This window comes from Chiloscyllium plagiosum, unplaced genomic scaffold (assembly GCF_037043375.1).
Source record: "Chiloscyllium plagiosum isolate Xiang-an unplaced genomic scaffold, Cpla_swu_hap1 HiC_scaffold_4, whole genome shotgun sequence".
Taxonomy (NCBI): Eukaryota; Metazoa; Chordata; class Chondrichthyes; order Orectolobiformes; family Hemiscylliidae; genus Chiloscyllium; species Chiloscyllium plagiosum.
In genome coordinates, this window is record NW_028270142.1 from 51,041,254 (window position 1) to 51,065,435 (window position 24,182).

A 24,182-nucleotide genomic window follows, 5' to 3' on the forward strand; every position below is an offset into this window, starting at 1 on the left:
GGGTGGGGGGTAGCGGGTGCTGGGTTTGGGGCAGGGAGGGGGGGAGAAGGGAGGTGGTAGGTTTTCCCTGTTGATCCCATTTCGATAGTAAAACATTTTCCAGCAAATTGCACAGTAAGGTAAACTGAGTGGCAAAGACTTTTATAGTTGGAGGAAATGTTCTTTCAATCTGAAACTTAAAGATTTATAGCTTTGATAAGTCACAGGTGTTTACTGCGCCAAGACTGTTTGCAGCTGTGGGATCAAGTTTATTTTCCTTGGTGTTTTACGTGAATTTTGATGTCAAGCCCACTCTTACAGAACTGGCACCTGCTGAAGTGTTATCTTGAGTATACCATAGTATAATTGGAAAGACCTGGCCCGATACTGATGGAACTCGACTACTTATTGTGTTGTACAGTAAACCTATTATGATTTCATCACAAATTTGGCAAAACCATTTAAAAAAAAGCTCATTTCAGTTTCTGAATTGAAATAGAGGAATTGGAATTGACCATTCAGCCCTGGAGCCTGCGTTCCATGAGATGGTAGCTGATTGGTGTTTACCCCATTTGCCTGCCTTGCCTCCATGTTGCTTTATAACTTTGTCAAGAAAGAAAAACCTCACATTTCAAGTTATTAACTGCATTAGCACCTATTACTTTCCGTGGTAGAGCATTCTATCACCCTTGTTTTTGAAGATTATTTCCCTGGAATATCCTGGCTCTGATTTTCAACTGATATCTCCTTTTCCTAGATTTCTCCTTCATTTGAACAAATTCCTCAAATTGCTTATCAATTTCTTTCAAAATCTTAGAACCTCAATCAAATTGCTGTCTCATCTTTTATATTTCCAACCGAATACAAGCCCCATTAATGTAACCTGAAGGTTTCCTGGCTAGGCATCGACCTCCTGATGGGAGAATTTAGAACTAGGTAATGCAATTTCAAAATAAAGGGCTTTTCATTTAAAGGAAGGAGAACTGTCTTCTCTCAGACGGTTATCAATGTTTGGAATTCTCAGCCACAGTGAGAATTGGAGGCAGTTTAATTGAGTCGATACAAGGCTAAGTTAGACTAAGTAAAGAGAGTCATAGGTTCGGTGGGACAGGGTTATTTCAGATTGGCCATGACCTTATTGAATGACAGAGCAGGCTTAGATTAGATTCCCTACAGTGTGGAAACAGACCCTTCGGTCCAACAAGTCCACAACAGCCCTCTGAAAAGTAACCCAGTCAGACCCATTTCCCTCTGACTAATGCACCTAACACTATTTAGCACGGCCAATTCACCTGACCTGCACATCTTTGGACCGTGGCAGGAAACCAGAGAAACCCACGCAGACACAGGGAGAATGTGCAAACTCCACATGGACAGTCACCCAAGGCTAGAATCAAACCTAGGTCCTTGGTGCTGTGAGGCAGCAGTGCTAACCACTGAGCCAGCATGCTGCCCTGAAGAAAGAGCATTCACTTATGGGACCAAAGAAGGCAATAGGGGTGAGTGACACCAAATGACAACAGGCTGAGTTCAATCACAGGAAGCACACTGACTTAGTTCCTTCGAAAGGCTGGATCAACAACACAGCATTTGTGAGAACTGAAAACACTTAGCTTCTTATGGTAGGATCTGGCGCTGCAAGGATTGTGGGGCTGAATGGCCTACTCTTGCTCCTATCTCCTATGTTCCTTGATCTCACTGATTTTCTGGTCTGACAATTCTTATTAAATGCTTTTCACTGCCTTAGGGTTATTACAATAAAACAAGCAACTGCTGTCCCTCGGTTAGTGGCCACCCAAATACATGCACATTGACAGAGAATATTAATTACTTAAGCTTCTTGTCCTGACTCCTTCAAAATCAACACATCTGGATACAACCCTGAGGAATGATGTCCAGCAGATTTCTTGGCCTTAGGAGTTTTGATCTGAATGTCGTTACCTTTTAAATTTCCTAGGTTTTCTCTGACTGTGTTTCTTTTGCCAGCTCATCCATTAAATTCAAGATGTTGGACTTAGTAGTATTGACAGCTAAGAATTCTTGGAAGTAATGTGGTAATAACATCCTGCCTGTAACCATCCTGCTGTCATTAAACTGACCAGTCAGAAAATCTACCCTCATGTTGTCCTGAGCCTATGTACCAATTGAACAGCGGGCATGCTTTTTGTTATCAAATTGGTTGTCAGTCTTTGATTATATTTTCATCTCCCCTTTAATTTCTTGCGGCAACATCTTGGAAATATCATTCCTGGAGGTACATAGCAATCTGGGAGGGTTGGCAACTCTATGTATCTTGAAGGATTCACCCTTTGGCATATCACATCTCAGTTCTATCGCTTCTCATAGCAAAACAAAAAAAATGTCTCCTCGGTCTAGACTCTCCATCTAGAAGAAATAGCCTCTCAGTTTTTGCTCTGTCAAGTGTGACTGAGAGAAAGACTGACAGAGCAGATCAAGATTCAATTTTGAATTAATACCAAAGATGTATAAGATCCCGGCAAAAATAATTTACAAGTGGCCAAGTGTGAGGCATGAGCAGTCTCTGCTTTTATTAAAATTCAAGTAATTAAGTAAAACAAACTTAGAAGATATTGTACATTATTTTTGTGTTGATGATAATGAATGACCTTTATGGCAGGGCCTCAGGGTCTCACTTTAACAAAAATATAAACATAAAGTACTGGAGAAACTCAACAAGTCTGGCAGCATCAGGGGAGAGAGAAACAATTAATGTATTGAGTCCAATGATTCTTCTTCGGAACTGAAAGAGGCTGGAAAATTATGTTTTTTATGTTGTTTTCAAAGTGAGAGGAAGAATGGAACAGATGGTGTGGATGTCCAGTGCAAAAAGCAAAAGGAGTGTTAATGATAGCAAAGGAAAAATTGAGAAAATTTTGTAAAATATGTGTCAATGATCAGTGTGAATAGTGGAAAATAGGTCAGCTCTGCTAAGAGCAAAGCCATACAAACAAGACATGAGTGGGAAGTATAGTCAAAATGAAAGATAGGTTCATGTTCTGAAGATCTTGAACTCAATGTTGAGTCCTGAAGGCAGTAAAGTGCCTAAGCAGATAATGAAGTGCTGTTCCTCCAGTTTGGTTGAGCTTCATTGGAACACTCAGCAAGCCTGGGACAAAAATGTTAGCATAAATGTCCAAGGCTTAATGCAGTGTTCTAGCAAGGCAGAATGCAATTGAGAGGAACAGCACCTTATTTTACATTGAGGCACTTAACAGCCTTCAAGACCTGAGTTCAACACTTTCAGATCGTGAACGCTGTCCTCTATTTTGCTTACCATCCTCACCCACTTGGGGTGGAAGAAGTGGAATGTGTATTTAAAAAATTAAATAACTTAAGAAAAGAAGAAACATTGAGAAAAGTAAGGGCAAAAATATAGAGTAGGGACTGTTTGAACTGTTCACGTGGTTAAAAGAGAAGAACTGAATACTGAATAAAGCAAATAACACAAAGGTGCTTACATTGTAAGCAGGTTTTATCGATCTACAGGTAAGTATTTGTATAACCGTTATGTCAGTGAATCCTTTGAGTATGAGTAAGGTATGTATAATGTTTTCTTGTAATTCAGATATGTGATGTGTTGCTTCAGCAGTTTGCTGTGCAACAGTCAGAGGCTATAGTGCATCAAGGCTTCAATAAACATCAGAAACTATTTATATCAGTCTATTTTTTCCTGTCTCTTAGTTGGGCCAGGAACCTGTATCGGATTGGTCCACCACATATGAGCATTGCAGTGCCATGGTCTGCCATTGCTTTCTACAGGATGGCTGGCCAGAAAAACGCCCACATTTACTGACTGCCATCAGGCATACTGGAAGGATTTCCAGACTGATAATGAAACTATTTGGCCACATTATGAACACACCTTCTATGACCAATGAGTCCGGGTGTGTTGGACTCGAGCTGTTGGCACAGAGACAAGAAGGCTGTCAGTGTAGCACATGACCTCCCATGTTCTCGTCATGAGGGAAATTTGATAGTGAATGTTTGACACGTGTCAATATTCGGGCTTGACAAAGGCAATTCAATCATCCTCATTTTTTAATTCTATTACATGTTCTCAATTTTTAGGAAATACAGAAATGTTAATCTCTCAGATTGTGCGACAACTCTTAGTAAAAGTGCAAGTGTTAAAAGTGTGGCTAATACAAATATTTACGATAAAAATATTTATTCAAAAAGAATATCAACATTGTAAATGGATTAATGAATGTAGCTATTCAGTATTAATGCTGAAATCATAAACTTTCATTTAGAAAGTATTCATAAGGAATACAGACAGGAAATATTTGTGAATATATTTATGATGCTGCTTATATCACTGTAGATTCTCCTAATCCTCTGTGCTAAAAATTCATTTCTCAAGTGAACCATCTGTTTAAATCGGCACTCCTTTTGATAAATAAGGTCATAGGAAAGAACTCTAATTCTTTTTAATATTTTATCCTTTAGACTGTCTCTCTAATATATGAATTGTGATGACAATATCAAGGATCCAGATTGAAGGAACTTAGTGAAGCTGACAGGATGAGAAAGTCAAATTAACATGGGCATTTGAAACGACAAGCTCACCCAGGCTTAGCCGAGATAAATGACTTTCTACTGATGTTAATTCACCTCTTTGACATGGTCAGATGTTTCAGCTCCTCCCTGCCAATTCCCCTATGGCCAATCTGCAGTGATAATCAGAACTGAAAAATAAAAGTTCATTCAATACATACAGATAGAATGCTTTCTTCTCCATGAAATTAGGGGCTGCTTTCACCTGAGAAATGGTTCTCTGTGCAAAGTTGAGGGTATAGCGTGGTACAGTGACTCAATGATTATCATTACTGCCTCACAGTGCCAGGGACCCAGGTTTGATTCCAGCCTTGGGCAACCTTCAGTTAGAAGTTGCACATTCTCCTCTTTTCTATGTGGGTTAGTGATAATAAAGTGATAATGGCAATTTTTAAAGAGGAGGTAATGGAATCATTTGCAATATATCAATGAGTAGGGGATGAGGAAAAGGTCAGCTACTGTGCAAAAATGGGGGCTGTTCTTCAAGGTGAGTTCAATGATGGCATGGTGGAAGGTAAGGAGAACGTTTTGAGTTAGGGCCAGTGGGTACCTGTGGAATTTGTCTTGTAAGCAAAGGGAATTGGGACCACAGCAGCAGCAGCTAAATGATGGGTTTAATGACAGACCAGTCCATGCAGATCTGGTACTTGGCGAATGGAGGGAGCAGGGATGTTGGTTGCTGGTTGAAATGAAAAACTGGGGTCATTTTTGCATTGCAGAGTTATCCTAAAATAGTTAGTGAGTTTGGCAGACAAGAATAACATCCTTTGGGTGGAGCTATGCTGGAGGGAATGACTAGGCTGGGATAAAGGAGAGGTCTTTCTTGGGAAAGGGGCACCAAAACAAGTGATCCTTTGAAAGGTTGAGCAGACCAATAATGTATGAGCAAGTGCTGCTTGATAACATTGTATGACCTCCCCATTCTTCATTGGTAGCTCATTTCATTGAGAATGTCACAAGTTTTGTGTGAAAAGAATTTTGGAAAACTAAGACCATACACTCAGAAGTAGTGAGGTTGAAAATAAGAGATCTGCAAGACAACTTATTTTCCATGGGTATCGGCAGAAGGAATTGAGTAGGAAGAACAATCAGTGTTGGACACTAAGTCAGAAATAGAGGAGCACTGAGATATCGATGGGTTGTAGGGCTACAGAGCTGGTGCAGAGTTTAACCATTTATAGAATTGATGACAAAACTGATAATTTTTAGATGGACGTTTCTTAAATCAACAGCGAACACAGCGATAATGACCAACAGTAAATTTTGCAGATTAGCAAATGGACAGCAGACAGGATTAACAAAGTCAGGTTTGCAATAGATCCAGAGTGGGAGGACAGCCAAGAGAACTCATACAAACCTTCTGACATTCTCAGTGAAATGAGTTACCAATGAAGAATGGGGAGGTCATCAATAATGCTATCAAGCAGCACTTGCTCAGCAATAGCCTGCTCATTGACACACAGTTTAGGTAGCACCAGGGACACTCAACTTGAAATCTCATTACAGCCTCACTGGAGTGCCATTCATTGGGGTATTACAGTTTGGCTGGTGCCTGTAAGTTAGTATTTGGTCAGTCAGATAATTAGAACAAAGATGTTACTGCCGCATTTGGATCAGAAACCCTGGGTATAGTAGGTTTCATTCACAAATTATTTGATGCTTTGGAATTCTGTACATATAACATACTTAAGATAATATACTAATGTGGATCTGAATTAAATATGACTTGAAGGGAATAGGTTAGTTAAAAATAAAACAGGAAGTATTAATTACTGAACTGAGCAGGAATTATTTCTTATGAATAGAACAGAGCAGTTGTAGCATTGCAACCAACTGTACATTAAACTGTACAATGATTTAAAAAATTAGCATTGCAATAATGCCCTAAATTTGCTTAAAATATATAAAAATGGAAAATCTGTTAAAAATTAATTTGTTCAAGTTGATCCAAGGAAAAGTCTCTGTAGTGGTGAACACTATGACTGACAAGATAGAGCAGCAATTGTAGTGAATACAGTTTAAATGCTTACATTTCCATCTAAAATAGTGGTTATAAAATGTAATTAACATTTGTAAACAAAGGAAGCAATTTTGAAATATTACTAATATTATAATATGCTATAAATAAATAAATCATACACTTTAGTGGATAACTTCCAGTATAAAGAAGGTAACTTGACATTTTTATGCTTCTATCAACCTCCTAATAATCTCTTTGATTATTACTGACAGGTTGCATGCTGTGATGTGGCCAACTGCCTCTTTTTAAGCATTGGAGGCCATACAAGGCTCTCTGTCAATTACTTTGAGGCCGGCTTATGCTGTCTAAAGAGACAACCATCCACACATACTATCCGCAGCTTGAAAAACATGATACCTGAAGCAATCCACCCAAGATTGCTCGCAGCTAACTTCACCGCAACTATTCACAGATGCGTACACTTAGCCGAAAGTTAGTCCTATCTAACATTAAAGATTTGCTGTGTCCAAACAGAATGTTCAATAATATCTCAATCAAACACTGAAACAGAGTTACATCATTTAAATGCTTTAGTCCACTTCAACATTTTTTAATTTTCTGAAATGGAATGAAAGCCCGGGTTCAGGAAATTCAAATGTAATAGTGCACGTAGAGCAGATGGCCTATACATTATATCCTTGAGATCTAAATACTGTAGTTCTCATTGGGTGTATTGCATTGATCCAAATAAGGTTCACCTAGGACTATAACTAGTTAGATAGAAGATTCATAATCCTGTGGGTTGGCAGGGGTGGGGGAGGTTGAGGTGGGGAGGCTGAAACAGATTTTCTATGTGCATTATGTTCAGTAATACGTTTATTAACCCATATTTTACAAACAAGTTGATGGCTTTATACATTATGTTAGGTATATGAAGGGATCTAGTGGTGCGTAGAAATATAGGAACAGGATTAGGCCTTTGAGCTCCTTGGCCTGTTCCACTATTCAATGCGATCATGGCTAATTTGTGGCCCAGCTCCATATACCTGCCTATGGCCCATATCCCTTATCCATTTGTGGAAGAGAGTTCCAAACCTCCACTACCCTTTGTGTATAGAAGTGCTTCCTAACATCTCTCCTGAACTGTCTGGCCCTAATTCTCAGACCATGCCCCCCCAGTTCTAGAATCTCCAGTCAGTGAAAGTAGTTTATCTACTTTTCATTTCTTTTTAATGCCTTGAAGACATTGATCAGATCAACCCTAAACCTTTGAAATTCTAGAGAAAAACAAGCCTAATTTGTATAATCACTCCTTATAATCCCTGAAGTCCAGGTATCATTCTTGTAAACCTACATTGTATCCTGTCTATATGTCCTTCCCAGTATAGTGCCTGGATCTGCCCACTGTCTAAAGAGACCATAAGATATTGCAGCCGAATTTGGCCATTTGGCCCAAAAGGTATGGGCTGCTGGGCATACTTGCTGCCACTGTGCCAGAGCTCTTCAACAAGAGATAAATGAAATTAAACAAAAGAGAAAAAAAGTAGGAGAGAGAGAAAAGAAATGAAAAGAAAAACAGACGTGTGGATGAGCCCCCGGCTCAGAAGCCCTACTCCACCGCCATCTTACCAGAAGAATATTCCAGTCCCCTTGATATAACAAGGTTGACCTTGTTGACGAGGAGGTTCTTATTGGGGTTGTTAACCTGGACCAATCAGGTGAGCCCTGGCTGACCAATATAACCAGGAGAGCACTCTGGTTTTTAGTATCTGTGCTAAAGAAAAGAAAATATAACCAGGAGATTTAGAATCTCCTCAGTTTAGAGGACTGACTCTGTGCTGGCTGGGTTACAGTCAATGTATCCCTGCAGCCCATCTCTGTATTTTGGTGGAGGAGAGTTTCTTTCTCTTGCACCTTCCCCCCCCCGCCCCGCCCCCCCCCGCCTTTCCAGGGAAGATATTTGTTCTTTTTGGTTTTCTTTATTGTTTATTTGTGTGTTTGTTTTTCCTTAAAAGAAAAAAATTGTAACCAGGAGAGCACACTCTGGTTTTTAGTATCTGCGCTAAAGAAAACAAAATATAACCAGGAGATTTAGAATCTTCTCAGTTCAAGGGACCAACTCTGAGTTGGCTGGCCACAGCCAGTGGACTGTGCACAAATAAATTGAGGGTGATTTGGTGACTAGGATCCTGGTCTTTGTGCAATTACTTCACATATCCACTGCATTTAACTTTATACTGTCTAGAAAGTACATTAATCTATCCTTCATTGGTCCAAAATGGATACCCTCATGCTTGTTTATATTGAACTCCATCTGTTACAATTTTGCCCACGATCAATATTCCTTTGTAATTTATTGCTATCATCTACACAGTTGGCTAACTTTGTGCCATCAACACATTTGGATATATGACTTACTCTACCATTGTTCAAGTTGTTAATACATAATGTGAGGGTCTAGCAGAGATCCTCATGGGACATCATCGGTCACATTCTGCCAATTTGTGTACCTATCCATTATTCCTACTTTCTGTCTCATGCCACTCAACCAATTTCCTAGCTTTCTGATCTGAATTGACAGATGCTGTTTGGAAGACAACGTTCAAATTTATTTTTGGTCTATTGAGCACTGAGTTTCCTGTGTCAACATTACGGTGATGAAGTATACTTCAGTGAGATGAAGATAATCTTCGTTAATAGTGATTTATGTGGGACTTTATCAAATGTCTTTTGGAAGTCTGTATAGTCAACATTCATGAACATTGTCCTAACCACTACTTAGTAACCTCTTCAAATAACTTAGTGAAATTTATCAAGCATGACCTACTGGTCATGAATTTGTTCTGATTATCTGAAAATTTTTAAGGTGTTCAGTTATCCCAGCCTTAAAAGTAGACGCTAACAATTTCCCTCAGCTGAATATCTGTATTTCCCTGGTTTTTCTCTTTTGTCCTTCCTAAAACGCAAAGTGACAGGTGCAATCTTCCAATCCAGAGGGACGACTCATGTATCCAGGGAACTCTGAAAGATTATAGTTAGACCACCTACAATGTACTCTCTACTTCCTTTAACATCTTGGATTAAAACCATAAGGTCTTGGGGGTTTGATGTTCTTTCATTCTATTAATTTCATCATTATTGATGTTTACTGAATTTTGTTATTTTATTCAGTCCCTGTCTCCAATTAATTTCCTTGGGACTTATTTTCGACTGTAAATACTGGAGCACAGAAACTATTCATAATGTCCAGTAATTCCTGTAGTCATTGACAATATTCCCACTTCCAGTCTTTAGTGGTCCAACATTTCTCCTGACCACTTGCTTTCCCTTTATAAAATTATAAAATTTCTTCTTATTGATTTTGATATTCCTTGTAAGTTTCCTTTCATAATGCCTTTTAGTAGCTCTTAAAAGCCGCTTTGTGGCCCTTTGCTGGTCTTGGTATCTTTCCCATTTGGCAAGCTCTGTGCTGTTTTGTATTTTTGTAAGCCTTTCTTTTAGCTTTAATTGTCCCTTATCTGTTTGGTTATCTGTTTTTCTTCTGTGAAGTGGAGCTTTTCTCTTTCAGAGGTATAAACTGGTTCTGGTATCAGTTATGAAGTGAAGTTCCACAAACAGATATGGAAATCCTGGCTGCAATAAAGTTTAGTTTTAACCCAAATGGTTAACATTCACATATTAGCATGCACACACCTTTTGACTGACATATCTCATAATGCGGCAGATAATCACACAATTGATTAATGCTAATTATTTATGGATTTGTGTCCACATAGGCTTGGCAGCCAGACTCTAATTCCTCAAACAGAAATTGCCCATGAAATCGGAAGATGCATGTGAGCCGACCCTGGATACAAAATAGCATTCGATATGCTGAGTGACACTTCAGGGAATAAAACAACAGCTTCAACCCATTTTCTAAAGCAATCTTGACATTTCAGTTTTATTATGACTGAGCAACATCCAAGCTTCTTTGCAGTTATGAGGAGAGGTTTTTTCTTTTACATATTTAACACAATTTTAGAAAAAAAAGTACTTGTTTTATTTGCAAACAAATACCTAAACAAAATATACGGATAGCCCACTTCATACTAGAAAATTATCTCCTTATTGTTTGGTCTCATTTTAAGAAATATGAAAAACAAAATCAGCAAAAAAAAACAGGCTTTCTGATCTGAATTGACAGATGCTCATTGGAAGACAACATTCAAATTTACTTTTGCTGTATTGAGCACTGAGTTTCCTGTGTCAACATTACGGTGATGAAGTTTACTTCAGTTAAATAAATTTTTGAGATGGATAAGCTGGAGCAGTAGTTGCAAACTGAGCAAAACAAACCAAAGCGTGCGATGTACAAAATTCATGCATCACTTTGTACAATTTATACTTTGCAGCAAGGAGTATGTTTGTTGTCATAGGCAGTTGTTACCTGAAAGGGTTAACTGACACTTGGGATAGTTCTGGCCATCAGGATATCAAGGCCACTGTCCTGGGAAAAGATAAGCAGTGCCCTATTAGTTCTGCATGTGTTCACCAGAGTGTTTATGGAGCTTCAGTGACTGTTGATACTGGTTAGAAGTGTGGAATGATGTGTGTTGGCCAGGTCCTAGCACATTCCTTCCACATTGCATTTAGTCTAAGTGTTGTCCACATTAAAGTCCAATGTCTTAACTGTAGACCTCAGTGTCAATGGTTCAAAGATCCCTGAGGCTATCTGCGATTAAGGAGTCAACTGTTTTTGCGCAACAAACAATGCTGGGCGATTGCAACTCCATTCATCCTTAGGATGTCTGGAGAGTGTGCTCATCTCTCACATGGGTATAACATAGCCAGGTCCAGCAGTGACAAAGACACTAGAGCAGGCATTTAAGTAGTGCAAGTGAAAAATATTTACAGAAGTGCAAGGTTATTTGCAATAATGCTGAACCTGTGCCATCTCTGTAGCCTCAGTATGTTTGTTTCTTCCCGTATTTCCGTTATGTCCAAATAAAATTCTGACTTCCATAGATGGGTAGGTAAGGCCTATTGAGTTAGAACATGTGGTGTTCCTCACCAGATACCTTTGGGCCAAGACAGTACTGGACTTCTGGAAGTATCCTGCCCAGACTCAGGCTCATCCTCCTGAGTTTTGTACTGCTGCTGACTTAAGGGTCATGTGCAGGAGGTGAGTGTGGAGTATCCTAATAAGTTTCTGGGTGGCCTCTCTGTCAGTCCTTCCACCTATTGGTGCTTTCTGGCATCACCCAGTGCCCTGAGAGGAAGAGCTACGGCCATTGAGTATTCTACTGCACCTGAGACTGCAGAGCAGTCAGTATTGTGTACATGGAGACAGCCAGACACAGGCATGTTAGAGCCAGCACAGCACTCATTACCTTGGTGGTCACGCCAATCCTGGTTACAAATCGCCTCTAGCAAAGCTGCCTTATCTTCTTGCTCCTGTCTCTGCAGTTAGACCAAATAATTACTGTATGAGAACAGGACAGCCTATTGGTGTTGAGCAAGTCCCAGTCTCTGACAGTCATCTGAATTATAGTGACCTTGAACATTCCTTCCTCAACTGGCTGCGGAGATGAGTCCATGATGTGCTCACCAGAATGTGTTCCTAAGTGTAATCAGTTCTGAGGAAGAGCCGTCCGACCCTAAATGTTAACTTTGATTTCTCTTCACAGATGCTGCCAGCAACCTCTGTTTTTGTTTCTGATTTACAGCATTCACAGTTCTTCTGCTTCTTATTCAGTTTGAGTGTTATGGTGCTGTGAAGGTCACAGTTAAGCAAGTTATCCCTGCATTGCAGGTGAAGGAAGACCGTTTCTCCTTCTGAGAACCAGACAGAAGGAAACAAAATGAATTTATCCCACCTTGAATGCTCGGTTTCAATCACAGTACAGTGCTTAGCCAGTCAGCTAGTTCCATGTTTCATGAATGCTCCAGTCAAGCCTTCCAACAACCTTAAAGCACTTCCATCACATCTCGTATACATTCACACCACAGCTCGGGAGACAGACAAGGTGAAATAGAAGTGAAAGCCTGCTGCACGTATCCTGCTGCAGGTCTCTCCTGAGCTTTGGAAAATGTGAACCTTGGATGCAAGTATCATGGCATTAAATGGGAAAAGAAAACAGTAAAAAGAAATAACTGATCATAATTTCGAATATATCTTTTTCATAAGTGCAAGATGTTGCAGTACTAAATGGCACTGAGCCACGCTATGAACCTAACAAGCACTGATTGCACTCTCCTGGACTTGAACCCTTGGCTCCTGACATGCTTTTTGTGAATAAGAAACCTTGATCATGCTAATAGGCAACAAACCTAAATCATTTTCCTCCAAATTTGGCTGTCTGTGTCTTCAGAGCATTTGAGGTCCTAATGATCTCTTCCAACACATTGTTCCCTTTGCCAGTTATTCCCTAATACCCATGTACTGCTGACCTGGCCCTAACACATATACACAGGATTTGGTTGCAATTAAATAGGGGCAAACATCTTGCTGCACTCATCTGCTCTTGATCTCTTGATCCTTTTTACAAACTTTCAAAATTACCTCCTGCTCTGTTTCCCCCTCATTTTTACATTCTCAATAATCACCCGCATTTCATAACTGTTCCCTGCCATTAGTAAACACTGTGATGCAAAAGCAAGATAATTGCTTCACTCCCTGAAACTGCCTACTTGTCCTTGGGCTTCACATTGAAGAGGAAGGAGAAACTGGAGATGGTGCAAACATGTTTGTCAGCATGAGAATGTTATTTTCTTTAACTTTTTCAAATGCATCTGTTTTATGGCAATCATTAATCAAAGTGGTGTAACACAGCCTGGGCTTATTCTCTACCCAGCTGATTAAAAGGCTCTGAAAGGTTGCAAGGTCTGCCTGCTGAAAGAAAGTGTTGTGCTCCTCCCCTTCCAGCAAAGAAAGCAAGGACTGTTTTTGTTACTTCCTCCCTCAAGCCACCCATACAACAAGAGAGCAACTGGGATATTCTTGGAATGTGGCATACACCTGCGAATTCTTATTATTATTAGAGTCACTTAGCAATTTAGGTGCAGTGTTTTTGAATTCAGAATGTGTACATTCCTTCACTTAATGCAGCTGATAGCAGGAATGGGAAACTGGAATAGAATTTCCACTTTGGCTGTGATAAAGCTACAAACTGCACTCAGAATTGTGTGAGTTTACTTCCGTAAATCTTTTGCTAAGATTTATGCTCACGCATATTTGTGTTTCGGTAAACATAAAAATCTTTTGTGAACTGGCACAATTTTGCAGCCTTTTAGAATGTATTATTTTTATATTTAAAATATTCTTTGATATATGTACCAGATTGATAAAACAAAAATTTGTTTATCACCAAATATACGTATTTTTAATTGTGTCTCGCCTGCCACTTGTAAACTTGAACTAAATAGCTGACAGGACTTTAAAGAATATTTTGTGGGAACATATCCTGCTTTCTTTGCTGAACAGAGTCAAGAATTCGTAAATTTAAAATCTTTCATCATTTAAAGAATGAATGAATATATCCAGAAATTAAGATTTGCATTTATATATTGACCTCTTATGACCACCAATGCTCTTTACAGCCAATTAAGTACAAGAGTATTCACAGATGTTTATAAAAGGATCCATTTTTGCACAGTAAAATCCCAGTAATTAAAGTTCAAGTAATTTGATTTGATGATATTGATTGGTTAAGTTTGCCCAGGGTACTGTGATACTGCTGCGATTTTCTTCAAACTAATGCCGCAAGATCTCTTGCAGTGATGTAAGAGAGCTGACTTCAGTTCAATATCCAATCTGGAAGACCACATCTTCAACAGGGCAGCATCCCCTCAGTATTGCACTGGAGAGTCAGCCTAGTTTATGCCTAAGTATTGGAGCAGAACTTGAATCCGTGATCTTCTGATCTCAAGGGTGAGAGTTCTTTACTAACAGAGTCACAGCTGACTTGAATTGACCGAGCAACCTGACCTCAAGTAGGATCAGCAGTACTGACCTGTGGTGGCAACGTCAGAGGCAAGTTTGGGTTCTTGACAGTTTCTGCATTGTTGAGGCATTCTAGTGCCGACTCATGCCTGCTGCTGTGGAAGAAAGTTTGGGTTCCCAGCAGTGTGTGTGTCCAACACCGATTCATGGAGGCAGCAGTCGAGGCAAATTTTGGCTCAGTACGAGGCCAGGTGGCAACAGCAGTGGCTGCATTGGCAAGGTGGGGGCTAAAGCAGGCTCACAGCAGTGGTGTAGTCGAGTTTGGGCTGATGCGGTACCCGGCAGCATTGATGGTGTTTGCATTGGGGAGGTCCAGTGAGGACTGATAGTGGTGAGGGTGTTGGTGGAAGTAAGATGGCGCCAGAGAGTGTTGACGATTGATCCAGTGACAGCATGGTGAAGGGGACTCATGTCCAGCCATCAGGCCCATGGCCCGTGATGGAACACTTAACAAGAAGTAAAGTTGGCCACTTTCTTTATTTCTTCATTTTTCTGCCTTTCTAACCGATGTTTTAGTTTATTTTACTGTGTTTAAAAATGATGGTTCTGTAGAGTGGTGACACTACACAACGCTTTTCACTACATGTTGTAACAAGATACACATGACAATAAATAAATCAAATCAAATCAAAAATGTCCACAGTACTTTGGGTCCTTGGTCATGACAAAAGCCTCAAATTTCTTGGACTATTTTTGAGCCTGGGAAGCATGCCAATGTTTTGGCAGTGTTTTATTTCAGGTCCCAGTGGCAGTGTATGGCTCTGTATCACCTAGTAGATGCTGCCTGCTTGTTGAAGCCAGCTTGAAATAGATGGTAGCTCACCTCCAACTTTCTGCAAGGTGACAAGTAACAAGTATGATCTTAACTCTCTACCCAAGAGGTTTACAGTGATAGCTCATGCTAAAAAAAACCTTTGTTTTTATGGCATCTTTGAGCTTATGCTGTTATTCTTTCTACACTTCAAACATTCACCTACCAGCCCCATCTCCCTTCCTTACTTTAATACTATTTTGAACAGAATATCACTGTACAATATCTGATTCTTACCAAAGATGCTTACTGCCACAATCTTCCCTTCCTTCTATAATGCTTAGACTTCTAATGCTCAAAGATTCACATTATTCCTATCTCTTGACTTATGTACTCTCAGTTTTGATTATTTTTAGTTGTTACAAAGCTCCACTCTTTAAAATGAAGCCTGAAATTATTCAAAATTCATAAAGGGTCAGCTTGGCAAAGCTGAGCCAGAAAGTTGTGCATTAAAATTCCATCTTATCTTGACTGACAATGCAGTTTTGAAGCAGTGCTAAAATGATAGTTACTGCTGTCCTCTGTGAGGGTCTGCAGACTGAGATTACTAATTTCAGCTTGTGTAGAGAATCCTGTGGCACAATTAAGACAAGAGCAATGTGCTTCCAACATTCTACCCTTAAACTTCTTATTTGCCTCATTGAGTTATTGTTTATAGTTAAGGGCGAAACCAACTGCTACTCACAGTACCTGTATATAATTTTGTCGTAGGAGTCAGTTATCACAGTTGGCAAGATAGCTGGTTAATGATGCAGTGTAACGCCATCTGTGTGGGTTCAATTTCCAGACCAGTTGAGCTTACTGTAAAGGACTCTCCCTCTCAACCTTTCACCTCGCCTAAGGCATGGGTATACTCAGGTTAAACCAGAGAGCAGCCCTATGGTGACTTCAGATTAGATTCCCTACAATGTGGAAACAGGCCCTTCGGCCCAACTAGCCCACACCGACCCTCTGACGAGTAACCAGCCCAGACCCATTCCCCATATTTACCCCTGGCTAATGCACCTAATTCTATGGGAAATTTAGCATGGCCAATTCACCTGAACTGCACATCTTTGGGCTGTGGGAGGAAACCGGCGCACCCAGAGGAAACCCACGCAGACACGGGGAGAATGTGTAAGCTCCACACAAACAGTCACCTGAGGCTGGAATCGAACCCAGGTCCCTGGTGCTGTGAGGCAGCAGTGCTAACCACTGAGCCACCGTGCCACCCTTTACCTTGATAGTTTCATGCATTTGCATTGCTATTTAGAGTAGCAATTTCAGACAGTACCTGAGAAATGAAAATTGTCCTAAGGGATTCCTGAGAGATGTGATAAAGTGCTGGCCAGCACATTATAAACTTAATGAAGATCTATTAATGAAACTATGCTTTGGTGCTTGTGTCTACTGGCCCTAGATAATCTCCTCATGGAAATGTTGACGTTTTGGATCCTTTGCCGATTCAGCAACAGAACTGTGAAAGGCAGGACTTCAGATGAGCAACATACAATATTTAGGGAATAACATTTTTCTTCAAATGAAAACAAAGCCAAACAACAGGGGGTGCTGCTTATTCTAATTTCTCACTTTGGAAACAATATGGGCAAAGACGCATTTCTTAGAATTTCAACATTTAGCGGAACATAAGGAATCGGCAATGAATTACTCTTGTTGTGATAAATATTACAAACTGTTCATTTTATTGTCTCATAATATCAGAAAGGGACAACAGTTTTGGAGCTTGTTCTTGTTGCAGTTCCAAAAGGAACACATTTATCCTACTTATCTGATTTGCTCAGGAATGATTGTATGCTGAGCACTGCATTTGCTTATCAACAACAACTTACATTTATATGCTGCCTTCAATGTAAAAATAAAATGATGTAAAACACTTCACAGAGACCAAGCAAGGGAAATGGTCACCAAGTCAAAGTAGGGAATTACAAGAATAATGACTAGATATTCAACCAATGAGATGGATTTTGAGGACTTTAAAGATAAAGAGGCTGGTGAACAGCCTCAGGTGATAACAGAAAGTTCCAGAGCGTGGTTGTAGATGCTGAAGCTATAGTGGCCAAAACAATGCAAATGGAGGAGGAAAAAGACCAGAGCTGAAGGAAGGAGATGTTACCAGGGAAAGACAGGACCTTGAGATATAAAGAGGCAAGATCATGGGCTTTAAAGTTGATGAATTGAAGGAATGAGAAGATATTGTGGATGTGACTGGTAAAAAGCATTTGGTGTGAGATCAGAGTTTTGGGTTAACTGAAGTTCAGCAGTGTGGCTGAGAAGGAGACCTTTGGAATAGTTGAATATGGAGGTGACAAAGGTATGAATGAAGGTTTCAGTTGCAGATGGGCTGAGGTAGCGGTGTTCATGGATGTATTACGTGCTGTCAGTTTTTAAAGTAAATCTTCTGGTAAAGCAATCCAATCCAAACAGCCCAACTCCTAATCTGTCACTTTCTAAATACTGAATCCTGATCGATCACTTTATGGCATTGCACCTAAATTCCAAAGTGTTACTTTCCACTTTAGTCCAGAATCTGTTGCTTTGAAGTATAAGTGACGTTATCCATGATCACTTTATATGAAGTTTGTGACCAACGTGCTAAGTTGTATAGCTGTAACCTCTGAATAAAACATGGTCTTCTTCCCATTTTTTAAAGGAGTTTTACTTGCATGTTTTCCCTGCTCTAAATCCCATAATTTCCCTATGTCCATCTTGGGCTAGATTTTCCTGCACATTTCAGGACCTAAGCTTTGGGACCATATGCTTGTCCTGATCCAGCTTGTGTCATAATAACAAGGCCATTGGCCCAAGCTTCTGAGAAGTGGTCTCCTAATTGGCCATCTCTGTGTTTTTATTACATTTGGCAAAGTCATAAACTTCAGCAGCCTCATCAGGAGAGGTGGACGCTCCTGAGGTAGGTCAGCAACCATGAGGGTGCCTGAACATTGAGATTCCCTGGCTCACTAACATAGAAACACTGAAGACTCCTAAAGTGGAGACAGCCATTAGATTGGAAGTGAAATCTCTCCAATGGGTTATTTACTAACTAAGCCTTGTATCCCTACATCCTGTTATTGAGGCCTGGAGCCTCCAGCTTCCAGGCTGGTCCTGGGGAGGACACCTAGTCTGAGCTGGCAGCCTTGACACGAGGTGGGTGGTGTGGGGGAGTAGCTCTCTCAATGGTAAAATATTGACACTGATTATAAATAGCTCCGGTCTTAACTGAAGAGGTACAGTTAGTAAGTTTGCAGATGACACAAAAATTGGAGGTGTAGTGGACAGCAAAGAGGGTTATCTCAGATTACATAAGGATCTGGACCAGATGGGCCAATGGGCTAAGACATGGCAGATGGAGTTTAATTCAGATAACTGCGAGGTGCTGCATTTTGGGAAAGCAAATCTTAGCAGGACTTATACACTTAACGGTAAGGTCCTAGGGAGTGTTGCTGAATGGTAAGGTCCTTGGAGTGCATGTTCATAGCTCCTTGAAAGTGGAGTCGCAGGTAGATAGGATAGTGAAGAAGGCATTTGGTATGCTTTCCTTTGTTGGTCAGAGTATTGAGTACAGGAGTTGGGGCTATACAGGACATTGGTTAGGCCACTGTTGGAATATTGCGTGCAATTCTGGTCTCCTTCCTATCGGAAAGATGTTGTGAAACTTGAAAGGGTTCAGAAAAGATTTACAAGGATGTTGCCAGGGTTGGAGGATCTGAGCTACAGGGAGAAGCCTAACAGGCTGGGGCTGTTTTTCCTGGACTGTCGGAGGCTGAGGGGTGACCTTATAGAGGTTTACAAAATTATGAGGAGCATGGATAGGATAAATAGACAAAGTCTTTTCCCTGGGGTCGGGGAGTCCAGAACTAGAGGGCATAGGGTTAGGGTGAGAGGGGAAACATACGAAAGAGACCTAAGGGGCAACTTTTTCATGCAGAGGGTGGTTCATGTATGGAATGAGCTGCCAGAGGATATGGTGGAGGCTGGTAGAATTGCAACATTTAATAGGCATTTGGATGGGTATATGAATAGGAAGGGTTTGGAGAGACATGGGCCGGGTGCTGGCAGGTGGGACTAGATTGGGTTGGGATATCTGGTCGGCATGGATGGGTTGTACCGAAGGGTCTGTTTCCATGCTGTACATCTGTATGACTCTATGACTTTATGAAGTGGAATGAAGTTAGTACACAACTTAAGCGTTGCTGAAAAAAAAGATTTTGCCAACAGTTTTCATCTTGCACTCATCAGGACAAGTCACCTGAAATACCAACATAAGGGGGAAGCAACATTTGTACTTTTCAAGAGAAATATGCTGATCATGTGGTAAGTGAGTTCCAGGCAGCCGATTTAGTTCCCAGCCAATCTGGACTGTATTTGTGTTCTGTTGTGATTGTAGCAAGGTCAGCCAGCTGAACCTCATAGAATATGAGTTCCCTGATTGGGTCCATTAAACTAGCCTAATCAGGGAGCCTTAGCTGACATAAAAGGATGAATGTCAGGGATATTGGGCCGCCTGAATGCCTGGCTCAGTGAGATGCAATGTTATTGTCAAATGTATTGTTGTTTGTAAATAAAGGGTGATTGGTGATGGGATGCCAGCTTCTGAAGAGTTAGTTCAGGCTCCATCTTGACTCTGATCTCCTTCAATCTGTCTCCAGGTTGCTGGGAAAATCCTGCTGCAAAAACGTGTTCCTCTTCATTCAGTACGACACTAATGTCAATCTAAAAAAAAAGGTTTGCAGCGAATGAATTTTACTGTTTTTAAAATGAGTTTTTCATACTGATATAAGATAGCCCCTTTCTAATACTGAAGAGCTTTTAAATATCTTGAAGGGAGAGTTTCATCATTTAAAGTAGTATATAAAAGTTCTGGTGACATGAGGAAAGAGCTTTAACACCCCAGAGATTTAGGATGGAAGCACAAACAATTTTGAGGACTGGGTGCCATTCAGATAAAGGAAATCAACCACCTACTGCCTGCAAGGTGTTGGGCAGCCTACAGCCCATCTTTGATAATAGTCTTTCCGACGTTTCAGCAAAAGCCGACTTCCAGGCCCTTTCTGCAGAAGAGGATCACAGGACAGTACAAATCTAAGTTACCTGACCACCACTCAAAATGGCTGTTGAAATGAGGCTGGGGAACAATTGAAAATTCAAAACTAAAATTAATAGATGTTTGTTTGGCAAAAATGTTCAGAGTTATGTAATGTAAGGTAAGTAAATGGAGTTCAATATAGACTAGCAGGATTTAATTGAAGGCGGAATGTGTTTAAGGGATTAAATGGTCTATTCTTGATACTATCCAATCTGGGTTCTGTTGACTTCCTGTTAACACAAATGGCAATGGACAATTTAAGTCTATTCTTTTATCATAAACTCCTCTACATTTTTTAAAAAGAACCTTTTTTTAAAAAAAGTCCCAACTGGCAGATGCAGGATTTGAATGAACTTATAGATAATAAGGGATGGATTTGAACCGCTGGGGAATTTGGTTTAAAGAAAATTAATTAATACTTCTTTTTACCACTAATAGATTATCTATTGCTAGTGGGAGAAAGAAGTTTTTAAAATTTAAAAAAAAGCAAATAGGGATTGAAAGCACGAGTGTACTGGGAACGGGGGTCAAATCCTTTACTGGCTACTAAAGAATAAATTCTGAAATGAAGAAATAAAATTCAGTATTGCACAGTTTATTATTTTAAGGCATCCCTCCCCGGTAATAATAGTTAATTGTTGAGGAAGGAAGTTTTAAGATAAATAATATGTTGTAACAGATTTTATCTTACTAATTGAAAAAAGAAATCTGAGTGGTAAGTCACTGATTCAAACTATATGGGTGTCCAAGACCAACAAGATTTAAATTCCCCATCCACCATAGTTATACATCAATGGGAGAAAGCAAGCATTCAGTTACAGAGACTGGGTTCTACTACCATGGTTAAAATGATTTTTCTCCTTTTATCATCTTAGGCACCTTTAACCTCTGTCCTTTACTATCTCTGGAACCTGATGCTCTTAGCATCCCTGGAACTACTTTTCTGTCTCCTATTTGTTTTGCTGACCACTGCACATACAGCGTACTGATCGTAAGCACCATTAAAATTCTTCTGTGTACTGTTATCTCAGTATTGTTAATAATAGGTCAAACCATGGTATCACAATAGGACAAGGCAAGGAAACTATTGGTGTTGGCTTTATTCTCCACTGCCTTCTGGCTATTGAAGTTAACCTCCTACGATCAAAATTGGAGCAATACTCAGCGAATGACAACGACAAAAAGCAAGTGACTTTCATTTTCCCTACATCCCAATATTCTTTGACTTCCGTGAGTGAGAAGCCAAGGTATCCTCAGAACTTTGGGTTTACTAATATAAATGACAATGCTCAAATTGCTATTTGGGAATTCTTTGAATGTCAACATATAATTTTCCAATATAATATTTTATAAAATATTCCCCCATTTTAAATGCAAATAAGCTGTTACATGAATTTCTTTTTAACCTTTATTCTACAGTAGTAACTCATCTGCAGTTACTAGTGTATGTAATGCGTAAGTACAGTTATATATATATATTTGAATGGACTGCATTGGATGTTTTATTCATTATAAGAACCTGGCTGTTTTATTCTTCATAGCGCTCAATCTCAGAAACTTGACCAGTAATGCAAAGATCAGCTGCCCTTCATTGGCATGGTCAGCTGATTGGGCAGGCAGATAGAACAGAAAGGAATAAGTGGCAAGGTAGCAGGGTGGGATAATGGTAGAGGAGGGGTAGCGAGGGAAAGGAGAGATACTGGCAGACTATAAGTGGGGCAATAGGTAATTGAACTATTGAAACCAGTGCAGTAAAGTATCTTGGAAAGGAAGAATTGGCAAAGGGCCAATAAAAGGACTTACTATTTACTTTACAAAATAGTCAAAAATCCATATTTACATCCCTCATTCCCTGCCCTGGATGCACCCTCTGAGCAATCCCAACTCATTCTCCCATTCCTAACCATACTTCTGCAAACATTTTCCTACTGCTATCCAGTCCTGCTGTTCCTTTCCCCTTTCCCTCTCCCTGTTTCCCTCTACCGTCCTTCCTTCCATCCTCTCTGCCCCCTTTTTCCTTCATTCATTTCCTACCATTTCATCATTCATCTTCCTTTTCTTCACCCCACCAATTCTTCCTCACATTCTCCCCTACTGTTTTAGCTTCCCCTCTCTCATCCTTCCTTTACAGAAACTGCTGTTTTCTGTGTAAGTTCAGCATTACATTCAATTTTTGACCAAATATTATTTTATTTCAGCGATTTTCTTTCCAGAACATCATTCTGAAAACAAATCCATTGGAGCTCTGAATGAATGACCAGCAGATTTTAATCTTATATACTTTATTTCTGTTATTATTCTATGTAAGTCTCCATGTAGATGCAATTTTTTCAGCAGATCTCGAAGGCTTTTTTTCTACAGTCTTCTGTAGATATCATCTCAGTCTTTCCAACTGCTCAGTAAGGCTGCAAGGTTGAGCATAATTGTTCAACACTAACTCTGCTATTCTTCTGATATATTGGTCTTATTTTAACTATCCAAACTCTTCTCATTTATTGACTTTATTTGTTCAATGGCAAACTGACCATCTGTTCGCATGACATTGGCCAGTTAGCTCAGTTGGTGGGATGGCTAGTTTGCCATGCAGAGTGATGCCAATAGTGTCTTCAGTGCCTGTACCAGCTGAGGTCACGAAAATGGCCTGGCCTTCTTGACTTCACCCGTTACCTGAGATGTGGTGACCCTCAGGTTATACTCATCACCAGTCATCACTCACACCCTCTCTCTGTTTGTCATATGAGAGAGCAACATCTGGGACTGCGATGACACTGTCATCCTTTCACTGTTCTAATCCATGATGCCAAGTAATTAAATTTCTGTATTACTTCATTTTTAGCTTAAAATAAAAAGACTGCCTTTATCACTGTTCAGAACCGCAGGGTGTTCCACAGCACTTCTCACCCAGTGAAATGAAGTGTAGTCACTGCATAATGTGAGAAATGCAACAGTCAATATATGCAAACTCCCACAAACAGCAATGTAAATATGATGGGATAATCTGTTTTGATCCCTCAATAAAATTGTTCACCAACAAACATAGCCTCTCGCTGTTAGCCGTTATAGACAAGTAAGTGAGCTCACTGATGAAACTATGCAGTGTTGTTAGTCAGTTCTTTCAGATTAAATCCGTCTGAAACACATTCTTTATTTATTAGGGAACCAGTCCAGATTTAATCCCATATGCATGTAGGTATAGCACCAAGCAAGTGGCCACTATTTATAATAGTGGAGCCCAATTCTGAGTTGTTGTCTGAATGCTTTATGTGGATAGCTTGGTTATTGATACAACTAGTCGCTATGATGTTATTGTTAACATACAACCAGTGATTTAAACCATGGAGTCTTTGACCACACACATGGTAGAATTGATGATTGAACCAAAATTCATTTTTTGATCGAAGCCCTAATTTCAAATTGTTTTAATTATCTATTGCATCACTTCCTAGATGTTGGAAACAACACCTGGAAGCTACCAACAAAATTCTGAGTATGAATCCTGCTTCATAAGCTAGCTCGACAGGCTGGCAAACATTGCTGCCTGCCTGTATTCTTCAGCTATTCTTCAGCTGAATCTGAGGTAGACAAATTTAATAGCAACACTAGACATTTTGGCAGCGGTTGAAGGAAGTTTACCCTTTTATTGGCCTATATTAGTCTAAATTTTAAATCAAAACAATGAAACTGCACATCAGCACCTTTAAACAGATGGCATCTCCATTTCATTTGTCTCATATAAGCACACTTAATTTCATCAATTTTATTTGATTTGTGGCTTTTGCAAAAAAAA

At 39.9% G+C, this 24,182-nt stretch overlaps 1 protein-coding gene across 3 annotated transcripts in view; it reads left to right on the forward strand.

Moving 5' to 3' along the window:
* ofcc1 (orofacial cleft 1 candidate 1) overlaps positions 1–24,182 on the forward strand; it is a 308,134-nt gene that overhangs the window by 260,989 nt on the left and 22,963 nt on the right. The window lies entirely within an intron of this gene.